Raw genomic sequence first — 22,851 nt, 5'->3', positions numbered from 1 at the left:
CACCAAGGGAACGTGTTGCAGGAGACACTTTTTCACTGCTTTCTCAGTCTGTTTCCTATTGCCGGTTTGAAGTTCCTGCAGTTTTCACTGTAAAACCGAGTTGGAGCTAGTACCTCCCTTATATATGTATGCAATGGAGTTTGCAACTGAAAAGATACTTTGTGTTCCCAACAAGCTAGGTGAAGGACGGCTTTCACACACACTTATCTCTCAGAACTGAGCAAGTGGAGAGACGTTCGTTCATCTAGCACCAAGGGAACGGGTTGCAGGAGACACTTTTTCTCTGCTTTCTCAGTCTGTTTCCTAGTGCCGGTTTGAAGTTCCTGAAGTTTGCACTGTAAAACCGAGTTGGAGCTAGTACCTCCCCATATATAAGTATGAAATGGAGTTTGCAACTGAAAAGAAACTTTGTGTTCCCAACAAGCTAGGTGAAGGACGGCTTTCACACACACTTATCTCTCAGAACTGAGCAAGTGGAGAGACGTTCGTTCATCTAGCACCAAGGGAACGGGTTGCAGGAAACACTTTTTCTCTGCTTTCTCAGTCTGTTTCCTAGTGCCGGTTTGAAGTTCCTGCAGTTTTCACTGAAAAACCGAGTTGGAGCTTCTACCTCCCCATATATATGTATGGAATGGAGTTTGCAACTGAAAAGAAACTTTGTGTTCCCAACAAGCTAGGTGAAGGACGGCTTTCACACACACTTATCTCTCAGAACTGAGCAAGTGGAGAGACGTTCGTTCATCTAGCACCAAGGGAACGGTTTGCAGGAGACACTTTTTCTCTGCTTTCTCAGTCTGTTTCCTAGTGCCGGTTTGAAATTCCTGCAGTTTTCACTGTAAAACCGATTTGGAGCTAGTACCTCCCCATATATATGTATGGAATGGAGTTTGCAACTGAAAAGAAACTTTGTGTTCCCAACAAGCTAGGTGAAGTACGGCTTTCACACACACTTATCTCTCAGAACTGAGCAAGTGGAGAGACTTTCGTTCATCTAGCACCGAGGGAACGGGTTGCAGGAAACACGATTTCTCTGCTTTCTCAGTCTGTTTCCTAGTGCCGGTTTGAAGTTCCTGCAGTTTTCACTGTAAAACCGAGTTGGAGCTAGTACCTCCCCATATATATGTATGGAATGGAGTTTGCAACTGAAAAGAAACTTTGTGTTCCCAACAAGCTAGGTGAAGGACGGCTTTCACACACACTTATCTCTCAGAACTGAGCAAGTGGAGAGACTTTCGTTCATCTAGCACCAAGGGAACGGGTTGCAGGAGACACTTTTTCTCTGCTTTCTCAGTCTGTTTCCTAGTGCCGGTTTGAAGTTCCTGCAGTTTTCACTGTAAAACCGAGTTGGAGCTAGTACCTCCCCATATATATGTATGGAATGTAGTTTGCAACTGAAAAGAATCTTTGTGTTCCCAACAAGCTAGGTGAAGGACGGCTTTCACACACAATTATCTCTCAGAACTGAGCAAGTGGAGAGACGTTCGTTCATCTAGCACCAAGGGAACGGGTTGCAGGAGACACTTTTTCTCTGCTTTCTCAGTCTGTTTCCTAGTGCCGGTTTGAAATTCCTTCAGTTTTCACTGTAAAACCGAGTTGGAGCTAGTACCTCCCCATATATATGTATGGAATGGAGTTTGCAACTGAAAAGAAACTTTGTGTTCCCAACAAGCTAGGTGAAGGACGGCTTTCACACACACTTATCTCTCAGAACTGAGCAAGTGGAGAGACGTTCGTTCATCTAGCACCAAGGGAACGTGTTGCAGGAGACACTTTTTCACTGCTTTCTCAGTCTGTTTCCTAGTGCCGGTTTGAAGTTCCTGCAGTTTTCACTGTAAAACCGAGTTGGAGCTAGTACCTCCCTTATATATGCATGCAATGGAGTTTGCAACTGAAAAGATACTTTGTGTTCCCAACAAGCTAGGTGAAGGACGGCTTTCACACACAATTATCTCTCAGAACTAAGCAAGTGGAGAGATGTTCGTTCATCTAGCACCAAGGGAACGGGTTGCAGGAGACACTTTTTCTCTGCTTTCTCAGTCTGTTTCCTAGTGCCGGTTTGAAATTCCTTCAGTTTTCACTGTAAAACCGAGTTGGAGCTAGTACCTCCCCATATATATGTATGGAATGGAGTTTGCAACTGAAAAGAAACTTTGTGTTCCCAACAAGCTAGGTGAAGGACGGCTTTCACACACACTTATCTCTCAGAACTGAGCAAGTGGAGAGACGTTCGTTCATCTAGCACCGAGGGAACGGGTTGCAGGAGACACTTTTTCTCTGCTTTCTAAGTCTGTTTCCTAGTGCCGGTTTGAAGTTCCTGCAGTTTTCACTGAAAAACCGAGTTGGAGCTTCTACCTCCCCATATATATGTATGGAATGGAGTTTGCAACTGAAAAGAAACTTTGTGTTCCCAACAAGCTAGTTGAAGTACGGCTTTCACACACACTTATCTCTCAGAACTGAGCAAGTGGAGAGACGTTCGTTCATCTAGCACCAAGGGAACGGTTTGCAGGAGACACTTTTTCTCTGCTTTCTCAGTCTGTTTCCTAGTGCCGGTTTGAAATTCCTTCAGTTTTCACTGTAAAACCGAGTTGGAGCTAGTACCTCCCCATATATATGTATGGAATGGAGTTTGCAACTGAAAAGAAACTTTGTGTTCCCAACAAGCTAGGTGAAGGACGGCTTTCACACACACTTATCTCTCAGAACTGAGCAAGTGGAGAGACGTTCGTTCATCTAGCACCGAGGGAACGGGTTGCAGGAGACACTTTTTCTCTGCTTTCTCAGTCTGTTTCCTAGTGCCGGTTTGAAGTTCCTGCAGTTTTCACTGTAAAACCGAGTTGGAGCTAGTACCTCCCCATATATTTGTATGGAATGGAGTTTGCAACTGAAAAGAACCTTTGTGTTCCCAACAAGCTAGTTGAAGTACGGCTTTCACACACACTTATCTCTCAGAACTGAGCAAGTGGAGAGACGTTCGTTCATCTAGCACCAAGGGAACGGTTTGCAGGAGACACTTTTTCTCTGCTTTCTCAGTCTGTTTCCTAGTGCCGGTTTGAAATTCCTGCAGTTTTCACTGTAAAACCGAGTTGGAGCTAGTACCTCCCCATATATATGTATGGAATGGAGTTTGCAACTGAAAAGAAACTTTGTGTTCCCAAAAAGCTAGGTGAAGGACGGCTTTCACACACACTTATCTCTCAGAACTGAGCAAGTGGAGAGACGTTCGTTCATCTAGCACCAAGGGAACGGGTTGCAGGAGACACTTTTTCTCTGCTTTCTCAGTCTGTTTCCTAGTGCCGGTTTGAAGTTCCTGCAGTTTTCACTGTAAAACCGAGTTGGAGCTAGTACCTCCCCATATATAAGTATGAAATGGGGTTTGCAACTGAAAAGAAACTTTGTGTTCCCAACAAGCTAGGTGAAGGACGGCTTTCACACTCACTTATCTCTCAGAACTGAGTAAGTGGAGAGACGTTCGTTCATCTAGCACCAAGGGAACGGGTTGCAAGAAACACTTTTTCTCTGCTTTCTCAGTCTGTTTCCTAGTGCCGGTTTGAAGTTCCTGCAGTTTTCACTGAAAAAGAGAGTTGGAGCTTCTACCTCCCCATATATATGTATGGAATGGAGTTTGCAACTGAAAAGAAACTTTGTGTTCCCAACAAGCTAGGTGAAGGGCGGCTTTCACACACACTTTTCTCTCAGAACTGAGCAAGTGGAGAGACGTTCGTTCATCTAGCACCAAGGGAACGGTTTGCAGGAGACACTTTTTCTCTGCTTTCTCAGTCTGTTTCCTAGTGCCGGTTTGACGTTCCTGCAGTTTTCACTGTCAAACAGAGTTGGAGCTAGTACCTCCCCATATATATGTATGGAATGGAGTTTGCAACTGAAAAGAAACTTTGTGTTCCGAACAAGCTAGGTGAAGGACGGCTTTTACACACACTTATCTCTCAGAACTGAGCAAGTGGAGAGACGTTCGTTCATCTAGCACCAAGGGAACGGGTTGCAGGAGACACTTTTTCTCTGCTTTCTCAGTCTGTTTCTTAGTGCCGGTTTCAAGTTCCTGAAGTTTTCACTGTAAAACCGAGTTGGAGCTAGTACCTCCCCATATATATGTATGGAATGGAGTTTGCAACTGAAAAGAAACTTTGTGTTCCCAACAAGCTAGGTGAAGGACGGCTTTCACACACACTTACCTCTCAGAACTGAACAACTGGAGAGACGTTCGTTCATCTAGCACCAAGGGAACGGGTTTCAGGAGACACTTTTTCTCTGCTTTCTCAGTCTGTTTCCTAGTGCCGGTTTGAAGTTCCTGCAGTTTTCACAGTAAAACCGAGTTGGAGCTAGTACCTCCCCATATATATATATGGAATGGAGTTTGCAACTGAAAAGAAACTTTGTGTTCCCAACAAGCTAGGTGAAGGACGGCTTTCACACACACTTATCTCTCAGAACTGAGCAAGTGGAGAGACGTTCGTTCATCTAGCACCAAGGGAACGGGTTGCAGGAGACACTTTTTGTCTGCTTTCTTATTCTGTTTCCTAGTGCCGGTTTGAAGTTCCTGCAGTTTTCACTGTCAAATCGAGTTGGAGCTAGAACCTCCCCATATATATGTATGGAATGGAGTTTGCAACTGAAAAGAAACTTTGTGTTCCCAACAAGCTAGGTGAAGGACGGCTTTCACACACACTTATCTCTCAGAACTGAGCAAGTGGAGAGACGTTCGTTCATCTAGCACCAAGGGAACGGGTTGCAGGAGACACTTATTCTCTGCTTTCTCAGTCTGTTTCCTAGTGCCGGTTTGAAGTTCCTGCAGTTTTCACTGTAAAACAGAGTTGGAGCTAGTACCTCCCCATATATATGTATGGAATGGAGTTTGAAACTGAAAACAATCTATGTGTTCCCAACAAGCTAGGTGAAGGACGGCTTTCACACACACTTATCTCTCAGAACTGAGCAAGTGGAGAGACGTTCGTTCATCTAGCACCAAGGGAACGTGTTGCAGGAGACACTTTTTCACTGCTTTCTCAGTCTGTTTCCTATTGCCGGTTTGAAGTTCCTGCAGTTTTCACTGTAAAACCGAGTTGGAGCTAGTACCTCCCTTATATATGTATGCAATGGAGTTTGCAACTGAAAAGATACTTTGTGTTCCCAACAAGCTAGGTGAAGGACGGCTTTCACACACACTTATCTCTCAGAACTGAGCAAGTGGAGAGACGTTCGTTCATCTACCACCAAGGGAACGGGTTGCAGGAGACACTTTTTCTCTGCTTTCTCAGTCTGTTTCCTAGTGCCGGTTTGAAGTTCCTGAAGTTTTCACTGTAAAACCGAGTTGGAGCTAGTACCTCCCCATATATAAGTATGAAATGGAGTTTGCAACTGAAAAGAAACTTTGTGTTCCCAACAAGCTAGGTGAAGGACGGCTTTCACACTCACTTATCTCTCAGAACTGAGCAAGTGGAGAGACGTTCGTTCATCTAGCACCAAGGGAACGGGTTGCAGGAAACACTTTTTCTCTGCTTTCTCAGTCTGTTTCCTAGTGCCGGTTTGAAGTTCCTGCAGTTTTCACTGAAAAACCGAGTTGGAGCTTCTACCTCCCCATATATATGTATGGAATGGAGTTTGCAACTGAAAAGAAACTTTGTGTTCCCAACAAGCTAGGTGAAGGACGGCTTTCACACACACTTATCTCTCAGAACTGAGCAAGTGGAGAGACGTTCGTTCATCTAGCACCAAGGGAACGGTTTGCAGGAGACACTTTTTCTCTGCTTTCTCAGTCTGTTTCTTAGTGCCGGTTTGAAATTCCTGCAGTTTTCACTGTAAAACCGAGTTGGAGCTAGTACCTCCCCATATATATGTATGGAATGGAGTTTGCAACTGAAAAGAAACTTTGTGTTCCCAACAAGCTAGGTGAAGGACGGCTTTCACACACACTTATCTCTCAGAACTGAGCAAGTGGAGAGACTTTCGTTCATCTAGCACCGAGGGAACGGGTTGCAGGAAACACGATTTCTCTGCTTTCTCAGTCTGTTTCTTAGTGCCGGTTTGAAGTTCCTGCAGTTTTCACTGTAAAACCGAGTTGGAGCTAGTACCTCCCCATATATATGTATGGAATGGAGTTTGCAACTGAAAAGAATCTTTGTGTTCCCAACAAGCTAGGTGAAGGACGGCTTTCACACACACTTAACTCTCAGAACTGAGCAAGTGGAGAGACGTTCGTTCATCTAGCACCAAGGGAACGGGTTGCAGGGACACTTTTTCTCTGCTTTCTCAGTCTGTTTCCTAGTGCCGGTTTGAAGTTCCTGAAGTTTTCACTGTAAAACCGAGTTGGATCTAGCACCTCCCCATATATATGTATGGAATGGAGTTTGCAACTGAAAAGAAACTTTGTGTTCCCAACAAGCTAGGTGAAGGACGGCTTTCACACACACTTATCTCTCAGAACTGAGCAAGTGGAGAGACTTTCGTTCATCTAGCACCGAGGGAACGGGTTGCAGGAAACACGATTTCTCTGCTTTCTCAGTCTGTTTCCTAGTGCCGGTTTGAAGTTCCTGCAGTTTTCACTGTAAAACCGAGTTGGAGCTAGTACCTCCCCATCTATTTGTATGGAATGGAGTTTGCAACTGAAAAGAAACTTTGTGTTCCCAACAAGCTAGGTGAAGGACGGCTTTCACACACACTTATCTCTCAGAACTGAGCAAGTGGAGAGACTTTCGTTCATCTAGCACCAAGGGAACGGCTTGCAGGAGACACTTTTTCTCTGCTTTCTCAGTCTGTTTCCTAGTGCCGGTTTGAAGTTCCTGCAGTTTTCACTGTAAAACCGAGTTGGAGCTAGTACCTCCCCATATATATGTATGGAATGTAGTTTGCAACTGAAAAGAATCTTTGTGTTCCCAACAAGCTAGGTGAAGGACGGCTTTCACACACAATTATCTCTCAGAACTGAGCAAGTGGAGAGACGTTCGTTCATCTAGCACCAAGGGAACGGGTTGCAGGAGACACTTTTTCTCTGCTTTCTCAGTCTGTTTCCTAGTGCCGGTTTGAAATTCCTTCAGTTTTCACTGTAAAACCGAGTTGGAGCTAGTACCTCCCCATATATATGTATGGAATGGAGTTTGCAACTGAAAAGAAACTTTGTGTTCCCAACAAGCTAGGTGAAGGACGGCTTTCACACACACTTATCTCTCAGAACTGAGCAAGTGGAGAGACGTTCGTTCATCTAGCACCGAGGGAACGGGTTGCAGGGGACACTTTTCTCTGCTTTCCAGTCTGTTTCCTAGTGCCGGTTTGAAGTTCCTGCAGTTTTCACTGTAAAACCGAGTTGGAGCTAGTACCTCCCCATATATATGTGTGGAATGGAGTTTGCAACTGAAAAGAAACTTTGTGTTTCCAACAAGCTAGTTGAAGTACGGCTTTCACACACACTTATCTCTCAGAACTGAGCAAGTGGAGAGACGTTCGTTCATCTAGCACCAAGGGAACGAGTTGCAGGAGACACTTTTTCTCTGCTTTCTCAGTCTGTTTCCTAGTGCCGGTTTGATGTTCCTGCAGTTTTCTCTGTAAAACCGAGTTGGAGCTAGTACCTCCATATATATATGTATGGAATGGAGTTTGCAACTGAAAAGAAACTTTGTGTTCCCAACAAGCTAGGTGAAGGACGGCTTTCACACACACTTATCTCTCAGAACTGAGCAAGTGGAGAGACGTTCGTTCATCTAGCACCAAGGGAACGGGTTGCAGGATACACATTTTCTCTGCTTTCTCAGTCTGTTTCGTAGTGCCGGTTTGAAGTTCCTGCAGTTTTCACTGTAAAACCGAGTTGGAGATAGTACCTCCCCATATATATTTATGGAATGGAGTTTGCAACTGAAAAGAAACTTTGTGTTCCCAACAAGCTAGTTGAATGACGGCTTTCACACACACTTATCTCTCAGAACTGAGTAAGTGGAGAGACGTTCGTTCATCTAGCACCAAGGGAACGGTTTGCAGGAGACACTTTTTCTCTGCTTTCTCAGTCTGTTTCCTAGTGCCGGTTTGAAATTCCTGCAGATTTCACTGTAAAACCGAGTTGGAGCTAGTACCTCCCCATATATATGTATGGAATGGAGTTTGCAACTGAAAAGAAACTTTGTGTTCCCAACAAGCTAGGTGAAGGACGGCTTTCACACACACTTATCTCTCAGAACTGAGCAAGTGGAGAGACGTTCGTTCATCTAGCACCAAGGGAACGGGTTGCAGGAGACACTTTTTCTCTGCTTTCTCAGTCTGTTTCCTAGTGCCGGTTTGAAGTTCCTGCAGTTTTCACTGTAAAACCGAGTTGGAGCTAGTACCTCCCCATATATATGTATGGAATGGAGTTTGCAACTGAAAAGAAACTTTGTGTTCCCAACAAGCTAGGTGAAGGACGGCTTTCACACCCACTTATCTCTCAGAACTGAGCAAGTGGAGAGACGTTCGTTCATCTAGCACCAAGGGAACGGGTTGCAGGAGACACTTTTTCTCTGCTTTCTCAGTCTGTTTCCTAGTGCCGGTTTGAAGTTCCTGCAGTTTTCACTGTAAAACGGGGTTGGAGCTAGTACCTCCCAGTATATATGGATGGAATGGAGTTTGCAACTGAAAAGAAACTTTGTGTTCCCAACAAGCTAGGTGAAGGACGGCTTTCACACACACCTATCTCTCAGAACTGAGCAAGTGGAGAGAATTTCGTTCACCTACAACCAAGGGAACGGGTTGCAGGAGACACTTTTTCTCTGCTTTCTCAGTCTGTTTCCTAGTGCCGCTTTGAAGTTCCTGCAGTTTTCACTGTAAATCCGAGTTGGAGCTAGTACCTCCCCATATATATGTATGGAATGGAGTTTGCAACTGAAAAGAAACTTTGTGTTCCCAACAAGCTAGGTGAAGGACGGCTTTCACACATAATTATCTCTCAGAACTGAGGAAGTGGAGAGACGTTCGTTCATCTAGCAGCAAGGGAACGGGTTGCAGGATACACTTTTTCTGTGCTTTCTCAGTCTGTTTCCTAGTGCCGGTATGAAGTTCCTGCAGTTTTCACTGTAAAACCGAGTTGGAGCTTGTAACTCCCCATATAAATGTATGGAATGAAGTTTGCAACTGAAAAGAAACTGTGTGTTCCCAACAAGCTAGGTGAAGGACGGCTTTCACACACACTTATCTCTCAGAACTGAGGAAGTGGAGAGACGTTCTTTCATCTAGCACCAAGGGAACGGGTTGCAGGAGACACTTTTTCTCTGCTTTCTCAGTCTGTTTCCTAGTGCCGGTTTGAAGTTCCTGCAGTTTTCACTGTCAAACAGAGTTTGAGCTAGTACCTCCCCATATATATGTATGGAATGGAGTTTGCAACTGAAAAGAAACTTTGTGTTCCCAACAAGCTAGGTGAAGGACGGCTTTCACACACACTTATCTCTCAGAACTGAGCAAGTGGAGAGACGTTCGTTCATCTAGCACCAAGGGAACGGGTTGCAGGAGACACTTTTTCTCTGCTTTCTCAGTCTGTTTCTTAGTGCCGGTTTCAAGTTCCTGCAGTTTTCACTGTAAAACCGAGTTGGACCTAGTACCTCCCCATATATATGTATGGAATGGAGTTTGCAACTGAAAAGAAACTTTGTGTTCCCAACAAGCTAGGTGAAGGACGGCTTTCACACACACTTATCTCTCAGAACTGAGCAAGTGGAGAGACGTTCGTTCATCTAGCACCGAGGGAACGGGTTGCAGGGGACACTTTTCTCTGCTTTCCAGTCTGTTTCCTAGTGCCGGTTTGAAGTTCCTGCAGTTTTCACTGTAAAACCGAGTTGGAGCTAGTACCTCCCCATATATATGTGTGGAATGGAGTTTGCAACTGAAAAGAAACTTTGTGTTTCCAACAAGCTAGTTGAAGTACGGCTTTCACACACACTTATCTCTCAGAACTGAGCAAGTGGAGAGACGTTCGTTCATCTAGCACCAAGGGAACGAGTTGCAGGAGACACTTTTTCTCTGCTTTCTCAGTCTGTTTCCTAGTGCCGGTTTGATGTTCCTGCAGTTTTCTCTGTAAAACCGAGTTGGAGCTAGTACCTCCATATATATATGTATGGAATGGAGTTTGCAACTGAAAAGAAACTTTGTGTTCCCAACAAGCTAGGTGAAGGACGGCTTTCACACACACTTATCTCTCAGAACTGAGCAAGTGGAGAGACGTTCGTTCATCTAGCACCAAGGGAACGGGTTGCAGGATACACATTTTCTCTGCTTTCTCAGTCTGTTTCGTAGTGCCGGTTTGAAGTTCCTGCAGTTTTCACTGTAAAACCGAGTTGGAGATAGTACCTCCCCATATATATTTATGGAATGGAGTTTGCAACTGAAAAGAAACTTTGTGTTCCCAACAAGCTAGTTGAATGACGGCTTTCACACACACTTATCTCTCAGAACTGAGTAAGTGGAGAGACGTTCGTTCATCTAGCACCAAGGGAACGGTTTGCAGGAGACACTTTTTCTCTGCTTTCTCAGTCTGTTTCCTAGTGCCGGTTTGAAATTCCTGCAGATTTCACTGTAAAACCGAGTTGGAGCTAGTACCTCCCCATATATATGTATGGAATGGAGTTTGCAACTGAAAAGAAACTTTGTGTTCCCAACAAGCTAGGTGAAGGACGGCTTTCACACACACTTATCTCTCAGAACTGAGCAAGTGGAGAGACGTTCGTTCATCTAGCACCAAGGGAACGGGTTGCAGGAGACACTTTTTCTCTGCTTTCTCAGTCTGTTTCCTAGTGCCGGTTTGAAGTTCCTGCAGTTTTCACTGTAAAACCGAGTTGGAGCTAGTACCTCCCCATATATATGTATGGAATGGAGTTTGCAACTGAAAAGAAACTTTGTGTTCCCAACAAGCTAGGTGAAGGACGGCTTTCACACCCACTTATCTCTCAGAACTGAGCAAGTGGAGAGACGTTCGTTCATCTAGCACCAAGGGAACGGGTTGCAGGAGACACTTTTTCTCTGCTTTCTCAGTCTGTTTCCTAGTGCCGGTTTGAAGTTCCTGCAGTTTTCACTGTAAAACGGGGTTGGAGCTAGTACCTCCCAGTATATATGGATGGAATGGAGTTTGCAACTGAAAAGAAACTTTGTGTTCCCAACAAGCTAGGTGAAGGACGGCTTTCACACACACCTATCTCTCAGAACTGAGCAAGTGGAGAGAATTTCGTTCACCTACAACCAAGGGAACGGGTTGCAGGAGACACTTTTTCTCTGCTTTCTCAGTCTGTTTCCTAGTGCCGCTTTGAAGTTCCTGCAGTTTTCACTGTAAATCCGAGTTGGAGCTAGTACCTCCCCATATATATGTATGGAATGGAGTTTGCAACTGAAAAGAAACTTTGTGTTCCCAACAAGCTAGGTGAAGGACGGCTTTCACACATAATTATCTCTCAGAACTGAGGAAGTGGAGAGACGTTCATTCATCTAGCAGCAAGGGAACGGGTTGCAGGATACACTTTTTCTGTGCTTTCTCAGTCTGTTTCCTAGTGCCGGTATGAAGTTCCTGCAGTTTTCACTGTAAAACCGAGTTGGAGCTTGTAACTCCCCATATAAATGTATGGAATGAAGTTTGCAACTGAAAAGAAACTGTGTGTTCCCAACAAGCTAGGTGAAGAACGGCTTTCACACACACTTATCTCTCAGAACTGAGGAAGTGGAGAGACGTTCTTTCATCTAGCACCAAGGGAACGGGTTGCAGGAGACACTTTTTCTCTGCTTTCTCAGTCTGTTTCCTAGTGCCGGTTTGAAGTTCCTGCAGTTTTCACTGTCAAACAGAGTTTGAGCTAGTACCTCCCCATATATATGTATGGAATGGAGTTTGCAACTGAAAAGAAACTTTGTGTTCCCAACAAGCTAGGTGAAGGACGGCTTTCACACACACTTATCTCTCAGAACTGAGCAAGTGGAGAGACGTTCGTTCATCTAGCACCAAGGGAACGGGTTGCAGGAGACACTTTTTCTCTGCTTTCTCAGTCTGTTTCTTAGTGCCGGTTTCAAGTTCCTGCAGTTTTCACTGTAAAACCGAGTTGGACCTAGTACCTCCCCATATATATGTATGGAATGGAGTTTGCAACTGAAAAGAAACTTTGTGTTCCCAACAAGCTAGGTGAAGGACGGCTTTCACACACACTTATCTCTCAGAACTGAGCAAGTGGAGAGACGTTCGTTCATCTAGCACCAAGGGAACGGTTTGCTGGAGAAACTTTTTCTCTGCTTTCTCAGTCTGTTTCCTAGTGCCGGTTTGAAATTCCTGCAGTTTTCACTGTAAAACCGAGTTGGAGCTAGTACCTCCCCATATATATGTATGGAATGGAGTTTGCAACTGAAAAGAAACTTTGTGTTCCCAACAAGCTAGGTGAAGGACGGCTTTCACACACACTTATCTCTCAGAACTGAGCAAGTGGAGAGACGTTCGTTCATCTAGCACCAAGGGAACGGGTTTCAGGAGACACTTTTTCTCTGCTTTCTCAGTCTGTTTCCTAGTGCCGGTTTGAAGTTCCTGCAGTTTTCACAGTAAAACCGAGTTGGAGCTAGTACCTCCCCATATATATGTATGGAATGGAGTTTGCAACTGAAAAGAAACTTTGTGTTCCCAACAAGACAGGTGAAGGACGGCTTTCACACACACTTATCTCTCAGAACTGAGCAAGTGGAGAGACGTTCGTTCATCTAGCACCAAGGGAACGGGTTGCAGGAGACACTTTTTCTCTGCTTTCTCAGTCTGTTTCCTAGTGCCGGTTTGAAGTTCCTGCAGTTTTCACTGTAAAACAGAGTTGGAGCTAGTACCTCCCCATATATATGTATGGAATGGAGTTTGCAACTGAAAAGAAACTTTGTGTTCCCAACAAGCTAGGTGAAGGACGGCTTTCACACACACTTATCTCTCAGAACTGAGCAAGTGGAGAGACGTTCATTCATCTAGCACCAAGGGAACGGGTTGCAGGATACACATTTTCTCTGCTTTCTCAGTCTGTTTCGTAGTGCCGGTTTGAAGTTCCTGCAGTTTTCACTGTAAAACCGAGTTGGAGCTAGTACCTCCCCATATATATGTATGGAATGGAGTTTGCAACTGAAAACAATCTATGTGTTCCCAACAAGCTAGGTGAAGGACGGCTTTCACACACACTTATCTCTCAGAACTGAGCAAGTGGAGAGACGTTCGTTCATCTAGCACCGAGGGAACGGGTTGCAGGAAACACGATTTCTCTGCTTTCTCAGTCTGTTTCCTAGTGCCGGTTTGAAGTTCCTGCAGTTTTCACTGTAAAACCGAGTTGGAGCTAGTACCTCCCCATATATATGTATGGAATGGAGTTTGCAACTGAAAAGAAACTTTGTGTTCCCAACAAGCTAGGTGAAGGACGGCTTTCACACACACTTATCTCTCAGAACTGAGCAAGTGGAGAGACGTTCGTTCATCTAGCACCAAGGGAACGGGTTGCAGGAGACACTTTTTCTCTGCTTTCTCAGTCTGTTTCCTAGTGCCGGTTTGAAGTTCCTGCAGTTTTCACTGTAAAACGGGGTTGGAGCTAGTACCTCCCAGTATATATGTATGGAATGGAGTTTGCAACTGAAAAGACACTTTGTGTTCCCAACAAGCTAGGTGAAGGACGGCTTTCACACACACCTATCTCTCAGAACTGAGCAAGTGGAGAGAATTTCGTTCACCTACAACCAAGGGAACGGGTTGCAGGAGACACTATTTCTCTGCTTTCTCAGTCTGTTTCCTAGTGCCGGTTTGAAGTTCCTGCAGTTTTCACTGTAAAACCGAGTTGGAGCCAGTACCTCCCCATATATATGTATGGAATGGAGTTTGCAACTGAAAAGAAACTTTGTGTTCCCAACAAGCTAGGTGAAGGACGGCTTTCACACACACTTATCTCTCAGAACTGAGCAAGTGGAGAGACGTTCGTTCATCTAGCACCAAGGGAACGGGTTGCAGGATACACATTTTCTCTGCTTTCTCAGTCTGTTTCGTAGTGCCGGTTTGAAGTTCCTGCAGTTTTCACTGTAAAACCGAGTTGGAGCTAGTACCTCCCCATATATATTTATGGAATGGAGTTTGCAACTGAAAAGAAACTTTGTGTTCCCAACAAGCTAGTTGAATGACGGCTTTCACACACACTTATCTCTCAGAACTGAGCAAGTGGAGAGACGTTCGTTCATCTAGCACCAAGGGAACGGTTTGCAGTAGACACTTTTTCTCTGCTTTCTCAGTCTGTTTCCTAGTGCCGGTTTGAAATTCCTGCAGTTTTCACTGTAAAACCGAGTTGGAGCTAGTACCTCCCCATATATATGTATGGAATGGAGTTTGCAACTGAAAAGAAACTTTGTGTTCCCAACAAGCTAGGTGAAGGACGGCTTTCACACACACTTATCTCTCAGAACTGAGGAAGTGGAGAGACGTTCGTTCATCTAGCTCCAAGGGAAAGGTTTGCAGGAGACACTTTTTCTCTGCTTTCTCAGTCTGTTTCCTAGTGCCGGTTTGAAGTTCCTGCAGTTTACATTGTAAAACCGAATTGGAGCTAGTACCTCCCCATATATATGTATGGAATGGATTTTGCAACTGAAAACAATCTATGTGTTCCCAACAAGCTAGGTGAAGGACGGCTTTCACACACACTTATCTCTCAGAACTGAGCAAGTGGAGAGACGTTCGTTCATCTAGCACCGAGGGAACGGGTTGCAGGAAACACGATTTCTCTGCTTTCTCAGTCTGTTTCCTAGTGCCGGTTTGAAGTTCCTCCAGTTTTCACTGTCAAACCGAGTTGGAGCTAGCACCTCCCCATATATATGTATGGAATGGAGTTTGCAACTGAAAAGAAACTTTGTGTTCCCAACAAGCTAGGTGAAGGACGGCTTTCACACACACTTATCTCTCAGAACTGAGCAAGTGGAGAGACGTTCGTTCATCTAGCACCAAGGGAACGGTTTGCTGGAGAAACTTTTTCTCTGCTTTCTCAGTCTGTTTCCTAGTGCCGGTTTGAAATTCCTGCAGTTTTCACTGTAAAACCGAGTTGGAGCTAGTACCTCCCCATATATATGTATGGAATGGAGTTTGCAACTGAAAAGAAACTTTGTGTTCCCAACAAGCTAGGTGAAGGACGGCTTTCACACACACTTATCTCTCAGAACTGAGCAAGTGGAGAGACGTTCGTTCATCTAGCACCAAGGGAACGGGTTTCAGGAGACACTTTTTCTCTGCTTTCTCAGTCTGTTTCCTAGTGCCGGTTTGAAGTTCCTGCAGTTTTCACAGTAAAACCGAGTTGGAGCTAGTACCTCCCCATATATATGTATGGAATGGAGTTTGCAACTGAAAAGAAACTTTGTGTTCCCAACAAGATAGGTGAAGGACGGCTTTCACACACACTTATCTCTCAGAACTGAGCAAGTGGAGAGACGTTCGTTCATCTAGCACCAAGGGAACGGGTTGCAGGAGACACTTTTTCTCTGCTTTCTCAGTCTGTTTCCTAGTGCCGGTTTGAAGTTCCTGCAGTTTTCACTGTAAAACAGAGTTGGAGCTAGTACCTCCCCATATATATGTATGGAATGGAGTTTGCAACTGAAAAGAAACTTTGTGTTCCCAACAAGCTAGGTGAAGGACGGCTTTCACACACACTTATCTCTCAGAACTGAGCAAGTGGAGAGACGTTCATTCATCTAGCACCAAGGGAACGGGTTGCAGGATACACATTTTCTCTGCTTTCTCAGTCTGTTTCGTAGTGCCGGTTTGAAGTTCCTGCAGTTTTCACTGTAAAACCGAGTTGGAGCTAGTACCTCCCCATATATATGTATGGAATGGAGTTTGCAACTGAAAACAATCTATGTGTTCCCAACAAGCTAGGTGAAGGACGGCTTTCACACACACTTATCTCTCAGAACTGAGCAAGTGGAGAGACGTTCGTTCATCTAGCACCGAGGGAACGGGTTTCAGGAAACACGATTTCTCTGCTTTCTCAGTCTGTTTCCTAGTGCCGGTTTGAAGTTCCTGCAGTTTTCACTGTAAAACCGAGTTGGAGCTAGTACCTCCCCATATATATGTATGGAATGGAGTTTGCAACTGAAAAGAAACTTTGTGTTCCCAACAAGCTAGGTGAAGGACGGCTTTCACACACACTTATCTCTCAGAACTGAGCAAGTGGAGAGACGTTCGTTCATCTAGCACCAAGGGAACGGGTTGCAGGAGACACTTTTTCTCTGCTTTCTCAGTCTGTTTCCTAGTGCCGGTTTGAAGTTCCTGCAGTTTTCACTGTAAAACGGGGTTGGAGCTAGTACCTCCCAGTATATATGTATGGAATGGAGTTTGCAACTGAAAAGACACTTTGTGTTCCCAACAAGCTAGGTGAAGGACGGCTTTCACACACACCTATCTCTCAGAACTGAGCAAGTGGAGAGAATTTCGTTCACCTACAACCAAGGGAACGGGTTGCAGGAGACACTATTTCTCTGCTTTCTCAGTCTGTTTCCTAGTGCCGGTTTGAAGTTCCTGCAGTTTTCACTGTAAAACCGAGTTGGAGCCAGTACCTCCCCATATATATGTATGGAATGGAGTTTGCAACTGAAAAGAAACTTTGTGTTCCCAACAAGCTAGGTGAAGGACGGCTTTCACACACACTTATCTCTCAGAACTGAGCAAGTGGAGAGACGTTCGTTCATCTAGCACCAAGGGAACGGGTTGCAGGATACACATTTTCTCTGCTTTCTCAGTCTGTTTCGTAGTGCCGGTTTGAAGTTCCTGCAGTTTTCACTGTAAAACCGAGTTGGAGCTAGTACCTCCCCATATATATTTATGGAATGGAGTTTGCAACTGAAAAGAAACTTTGTGTTCCCAACAAGCTAGTTGAATGACGGCTTTCACACACACTTATCTCTCAGAACTGAGCAAGTGGAGAGACGTTCGTTCATCTAGCACCAAGGGAACGGTTTGCAGTAGACACTTTTTCTCTGCTTTCTCAGTCTGTTTCCTAGTGCCGGTTTGAAATTCCTGCAGTTTTCACTGTAAAACCGAGTTGGAGCTAGTACCTCCCCATATATATGTATGGAATGGAGTTTGCAACTGAAAAGAAACTTTGTGTTCCCAACAAGCTAGGTGAAGGACGGCTTTCACACACACTTATCTCTCAGAACTGAGGAAGTGGAGAGACGTTCGTTCATCTAGCTCCAAGGGAAAGGTTTGCAGGAGACACTTTTTCTCTGCTTTCTCAGTCTGTTTCCTAGTGCCGGTTTGAAGTTCCTGCAGTTTTCATTGTAAAACCGAATTGGAGCTAGTACCTCCCCATATATATGTATGGAATGGATTTTGCAACTGAAAACAATCTATGTGTTCCCAACAAGCTAGGTGAAGGACGGCTTTCACACACACTTATCTCTCAGAACTGAGCAAGTGGAGAGACGTTCGTTCATCTAGCACCGAGGGAACGGGTTGCAGGAAACACGATTTCTCTGCTTTCTCAGTCTGTTTCCTAGTGCCGGTTTGAAGTACCTGCAGTTTTCACTGTAAAACCGAGTTGGAGCTATGACCTCCCCATATATATGTATGGAATGGAGTTTGCAACTGAAAAGAAACTTTGTGTTCCCAACAAGCTAGGTGAAGGACGGCTTTCACACACACTTATCTCTCAGAACTGAGCAAGTGGAGAGACGTTCGTTCATCTGGCACCAAGGGAACGGGTTGCAGGAGACACTTTTTCTCTGCTTTCTCAGTCTGTTTCCTAGTGCCGGTTTGAAGTTCCTGCAGTTTTCACTGTAAAACGCGGTTGGAGCTAGTACCTCCCAGTATATATGTATGGAATGGAGTTTGCAACTGAAAAGAAACTTTGTGTTCCCAACAAGCTAGGTGAAGGACGGCTTTCACACACACCTATCTCTCAGAACTGAGCAAGTGGAGAGAATTTCGTTCACCTACAACCAAGGGAACGGGTTGCAGGAGACACTTTTTCTCTGCTTTCTCAGTCTGTTTCCTAGTGCCGCTTTGAAGTTCCTGCAGTTTTCACTGTAAATCCGAGTTGGAGCTAGTACCTCCCCATATATATGTATGGAATGGAGTTTGCAACTGAAAAGAAACTTTGTGTTCCCAACAAGCTAGGTGAAGGACGGCTTTCACACATAATTATCTCTCAGAACTGAGGAAGTGGAGAGACGTTCGTTCATCTAGCAGCAAGGGAACGGGTTGCAGGATACACTTTTTCTGTGCTTTCTCAGTCTGTTTCCTAGTGCCGGTATGAAGTTCCTGCAGTTTTCACTGTAAAACCGAGTTGGAGCTTGTAACTCCCCATATAAATGTATGGAATGAAGTTTGCAACTGAAAAGAAACTGTGTGTTCCCAACAAGCTAGGTGAAGTACGGCTTTCACACACACTTATCTCTCAGAACTGAGCAAGTGGAGAGACGTTCGTTCATCTAGCACCAAGGGAACGGGTTGCAGGAGACACTTTTTCTCTGCTTTCTCAGTCTGTTTCCTAGTGCCGGTTTGAAGTTCCTGCAGTTTTCACTGTAAAACGGGGTTGGAGCTTGTAACTCCCCATATAAATGTATGGAATGGAGTTTGAAACTGAAAAGAAACTTTGTGTTCCCAACAAGCTAGGTGAAGGACGGCTTTCACACACACCTATCTCTCAGAACTGAGCAAGTGGAGAGAATTTCGTTCACCTACAACCAAGGGAACGGTTTGCAGGAGACACTTTTTCTCTGCTTTCTCAGTCTGTTTCCTAGTGCCGGTTTGAAGTTCCTGCAGTTTTCACTGTAAAACCGAGTTGGAGCTAGTACCTCCCCATATATATGTATGGAATGGAGTTTGCAACTGAAAAGAAACTTTGTGTTCCCAACAAGCTAGGTGAAGGACGGCTTTCACACACACTTATCTCTCAGAACTGAGCAAGTGGAGAGACGTTCGTTCATCTAGCACCAAGGGAACGGGTTGCAGGATACACATTTTCTCTGCTTTCTCAGTCTGTTTCGTAGTGCCGGTTTGAAGTTCCTGCAGTTTTCACTGTAAAACCGAGTTGGAGCTAGTACCTCCCCATATATATTTATGGAATGGAGTTTGCAACTGAAAAGAAACTTTGTGTTCCCAACAAGCTAGTTGAATGACGGCTTTCTCACACACTTATCTCTCAGAACTGAGCAAGTGGAGAGACGTTCGTTCATCTAGCACCAAGGGAACGGTTTGCAGTAGACACTTTTTCTCTGCTTTCTCAGTCTGTTTCCTAGTGCCGGTTTGAAATTCCTGCAGTTTTCACTGTAAAACCGAGTTGGAGCTAGTACCTCCCCATATATATGTATGGAATGGAGTTTGCAACTGAAAACAATCTATGTGTTCCCAACAAGCTAGGTGAAGGACGGCTTTCACACACACTTATCTCTCAGAACTGAGCAAGTGGAGAGACGTTCGTTCATCTAGCACCGAGGGAACGGGTTGCAGGAAACACGATTTCTCTGCTTTCTCAGTCTGTTTCCTAGTGCCGGTTTGAAGTTCCTGCAGTTTTCACTGTAAAACCGAGTTGGAGCTAGTACCTCCCCATATATATGTATGGAATGGAGTTTGCAACTGAAAAGAAACTTTGTGTTCCCAACAAGCTAGGTGAAGGACGGCTTTCACACACACTTATCTCTCAGAACTGAGCAAGTGGAGAGACGTTCGTTCATCTAGCACCAAGGGAACGGGTTGCAGGAGACACTTTTTCTCTGCTTTCTCAGTCTGTTTCCTAGTGCCGGTTTGAAGTTCCTGCAGTTTTCACTGTAAAACGGGGTTGGAGCTAGTACCTCCCAGTATATATGTATGGAATGGAGTTTGCAACTGAAAAGAAACTTTGTGTTCCCAACAAGCTAGGTGAAGGACGGCTTTCACACACACCTATCTCTCAGAACTGAGCAAGTGGAGAGAATTTCGTTCACCTACAACCAAGGGAACGGGTTGCAGGAGACACTTTTTCTCTGCTTTCTCAGTCTGTTTCCTAGTGCCGCTTTGAAGTTCCTGCAGTTTTCACTGTAAATCCGAGTTGGAGCTAGTACCTCCCCATATATATGTATGGAATGGATTTTGCAACTGAAAAGAAACTTTGTGTTCCCAACAAGCTAGGTGAAGGACGGCTTTCACACATAATTATCTCTCAGAACTGAGGAAGTGGAGAGACGTTCGTTCATCTAGCAGCAAGGGAACGGGTTGCAGGATACACTTTTTCTGTGCTTTCTCAGTCTGTTTCCTAGTGCCGGTATGAAGTTCCTGCAGTTTTCACTGTAAAACCGTGTTGGAGCTTGTAACTCCCCATATAAATGTATGGAATGAAGTTTGCAACTGAAAAGAAACTGTGTGTTCTCAACAAGCGAGGTGAAGGACGGCTTTCACACACACTTATCTCTCAGAACTGAGGAAGTGGAGAGAGGTTCTTTCATCTAGCACCAAGGGAACGGGTTGCAGGAGACACTTTTTCTCTGCTTTCTCAGTCTGTTTCCTAGTGCCGGTTTGAATTTCCTGCAGTTTTCACTGTCAAACAGAGTTTGAGCTAGTACCTCCCCATATATATGTATGGAATGGAGTTTGCAACTGAAAAGAAACTTTGTGTTCCCAACAAGCTAGGTGAAGGACGGCTTTCACACACACTTATCTCTCAGAACTGAGCAAGTGGAGAGACGTTCGTTCATCTAGCACCAAGGGAACGGGTTGCAGGAGACACTTTTTCTCTGCTTTCTCAGTCTGTTTCTTAGTGCCGGTTTCAAGTTCCTGAAGTTTTCACTGTAAAACCGAGTTGGACCTAGTACCTCCCCATGTATATGTATGGAATGGAGTTTGCAACTGAAAAGAAACTTTGTGTTCCCAACAAGCTAGGTGAAGGACGGCTTTCACACACACTTATCTCTCAGAACTGAGCAAGTGGAGAGACGTTCGTTCATCTAGCACCAAGGGAACGGTTTGCTGGAGACACTTTTTCTCTGCTTTCTCAGTCTGTTTCCTAGTGCCGGTTTGAAATTCCTGCAGTTTTCACTGTAAAACCGAGTTGGAGCTAGTACCTCCCCATATATATGTATGGAATGGAGTTTGCAACTGAAAAGAAACTTTGTGTTCCCAACAAGCTAGGTGAAGGACGGCTTTCACACACACTTATCTCTCAGAACTGAGCAAGTGGAGAGACGTTCGTTCATCTAGCACCAAGGGAACGGGTTTCAGGAGACACTTTTTCTCTGCTTTCTCAGTCTGTTTCCTAGTGCCGGTTTGAAGTTCCTGCAGTTTTCACAGTAAAACCGAGTTGGAGCTAGTACCTCCCCATATATATGTATGGAATGGAGTTTGCAACTGAAAAGAAACTTTGTGTTCCCAACAAGATAGGTGAAGGACGGCTTTCACACACACTTATCTCTCAGAACTGAGCAAGTGGAGAGACGTTCGTTCATCTAGCACCAAGGGAACGGGTTGCAGGAGACACTTTTTCTCTGCTTTCTCAGTCTGTTTCCTAGTGCCGGTTTGAAGTTCCTGCAGTTTTCACTGTAAAACCGAGTTGGAGCTAGTACCTCCCCATATATATGTATGGAATGGAGTTTGCAACTGAAAAGAAACTTTGTGTTCCCAACAAGCTAGGTGAAGGACGGCTTTCACACACACTTATCTCTCAGAACTGAGCAAGTGGAGAGACGTTCGTTCATCTAGCACCAAGGGAACGGGTTGCAGGATACACATTTTCTCTGCTTTCTCAGTCTGTTTCGTAGTGCCGGTTTGAAGTTCCTGCAGTTTTCACTGTAAAACCGAGTTGGAGCTAGTACCTCCCCATATATATGTATGGAATGGAGTTTGCAACTGAAAAGAAACTTTGTGTTCCCAACAAGCTAGGTGAAGTACGGCTTTCACACACACTTATCTCTCAGAACTGAGCAAGTGGAGAGAGGTTCTTTCATCTAGCACCAAGGGAACGGGTAGAAGGAGACACTTTTTCTCTGCTTTCTCAGTCTGTTTCCTAGTGCCGGTTTGAAGTTCCTGCAGTTTTCACTGTAAAACCGAGTTGGAGCTAGTACCTCCCCATATATATGTATGGAATGGAGTTTGCAACTGAAAAGAAACTTTGTGTTCCCAACAAGCTAGGTGAAGGACGGCTTTCACTCACACTTAACTCTCAGAACTGAGCAAGTGGAGAGAAGTTCGTTCATCTAACACCAAGGGAACGGGTTGCAGGAGACACTTTTTCTCTGCTTTCTCAGTCTGTTTCCTAGTGCCGGTTTGAAGTTCCTGCAGTTTTCACTGTAAAACCGAGTTGGAGCTAGTACCTCCCCATATATAAGTATGGAATGGAGTTTGCAACTGAAAAGAAACTTTGTGTTCCCAACAAGCTAGGTGAAGGACGGCTTTCACACACACTTATCTCTCAGAACTGAGCAAGTGGAGAGACGTTCGTTCATCTAGCAACAAGGGAACGGGTTGCAGGAGACACTTTTTCTCTGCTTTCTCAGTCTGTTTCCTAGTGCCGGTTTGAAGTTCCTGCAGTTTTCACTGTCAAACCGAGTTGCAGCTAGTACCTCCCCATATATATGTATGGAATGGAGTTTGCAACTGAAAAGAAACTTTGTGTTCCCAACAAGCTAGGTGAAGGACGGCTTTCACACACACTTATCTCTCAGAACTGAGCAAGTGGAGAGACGTTCGTTCATCTAGCACCAAGGGAACGGGTTGCAGGAGACACTTTTTCTCTGCTTTCTCAGTCTGTTTCCTAGTGCCGGTTTGAAGTTCCAGCAGTTTTCACTGTAAAACCTAGTTGGAGCTAGTACCTCCCCATATATATGTATGGAATGGAGTTTGCAACTGAAAAGAAACTTTGTGTTCCCAACAAGCTAGGTGAAGGACGGCTTTCACAC

The sequence above is a fragment of the Camelus bactrianus genome, chromosome 1 (assembly GCF_048773025.1).
Source record: "Camelus bactrianus isolate YW-2024 breed Bactrian camel chromosome 1, ASM4877302v1, whole genome shotgun sequence".
Classification (NCBI taxonomy): domain Eukaryota; kingdom Metazoa; phylum Chordata; class Mammalia; order Artiodactyla; family Camelidae; genus Camelus; species Camelus bactrianus.
Note: the sequence above shows the minus strand (reverse complement) of the source record.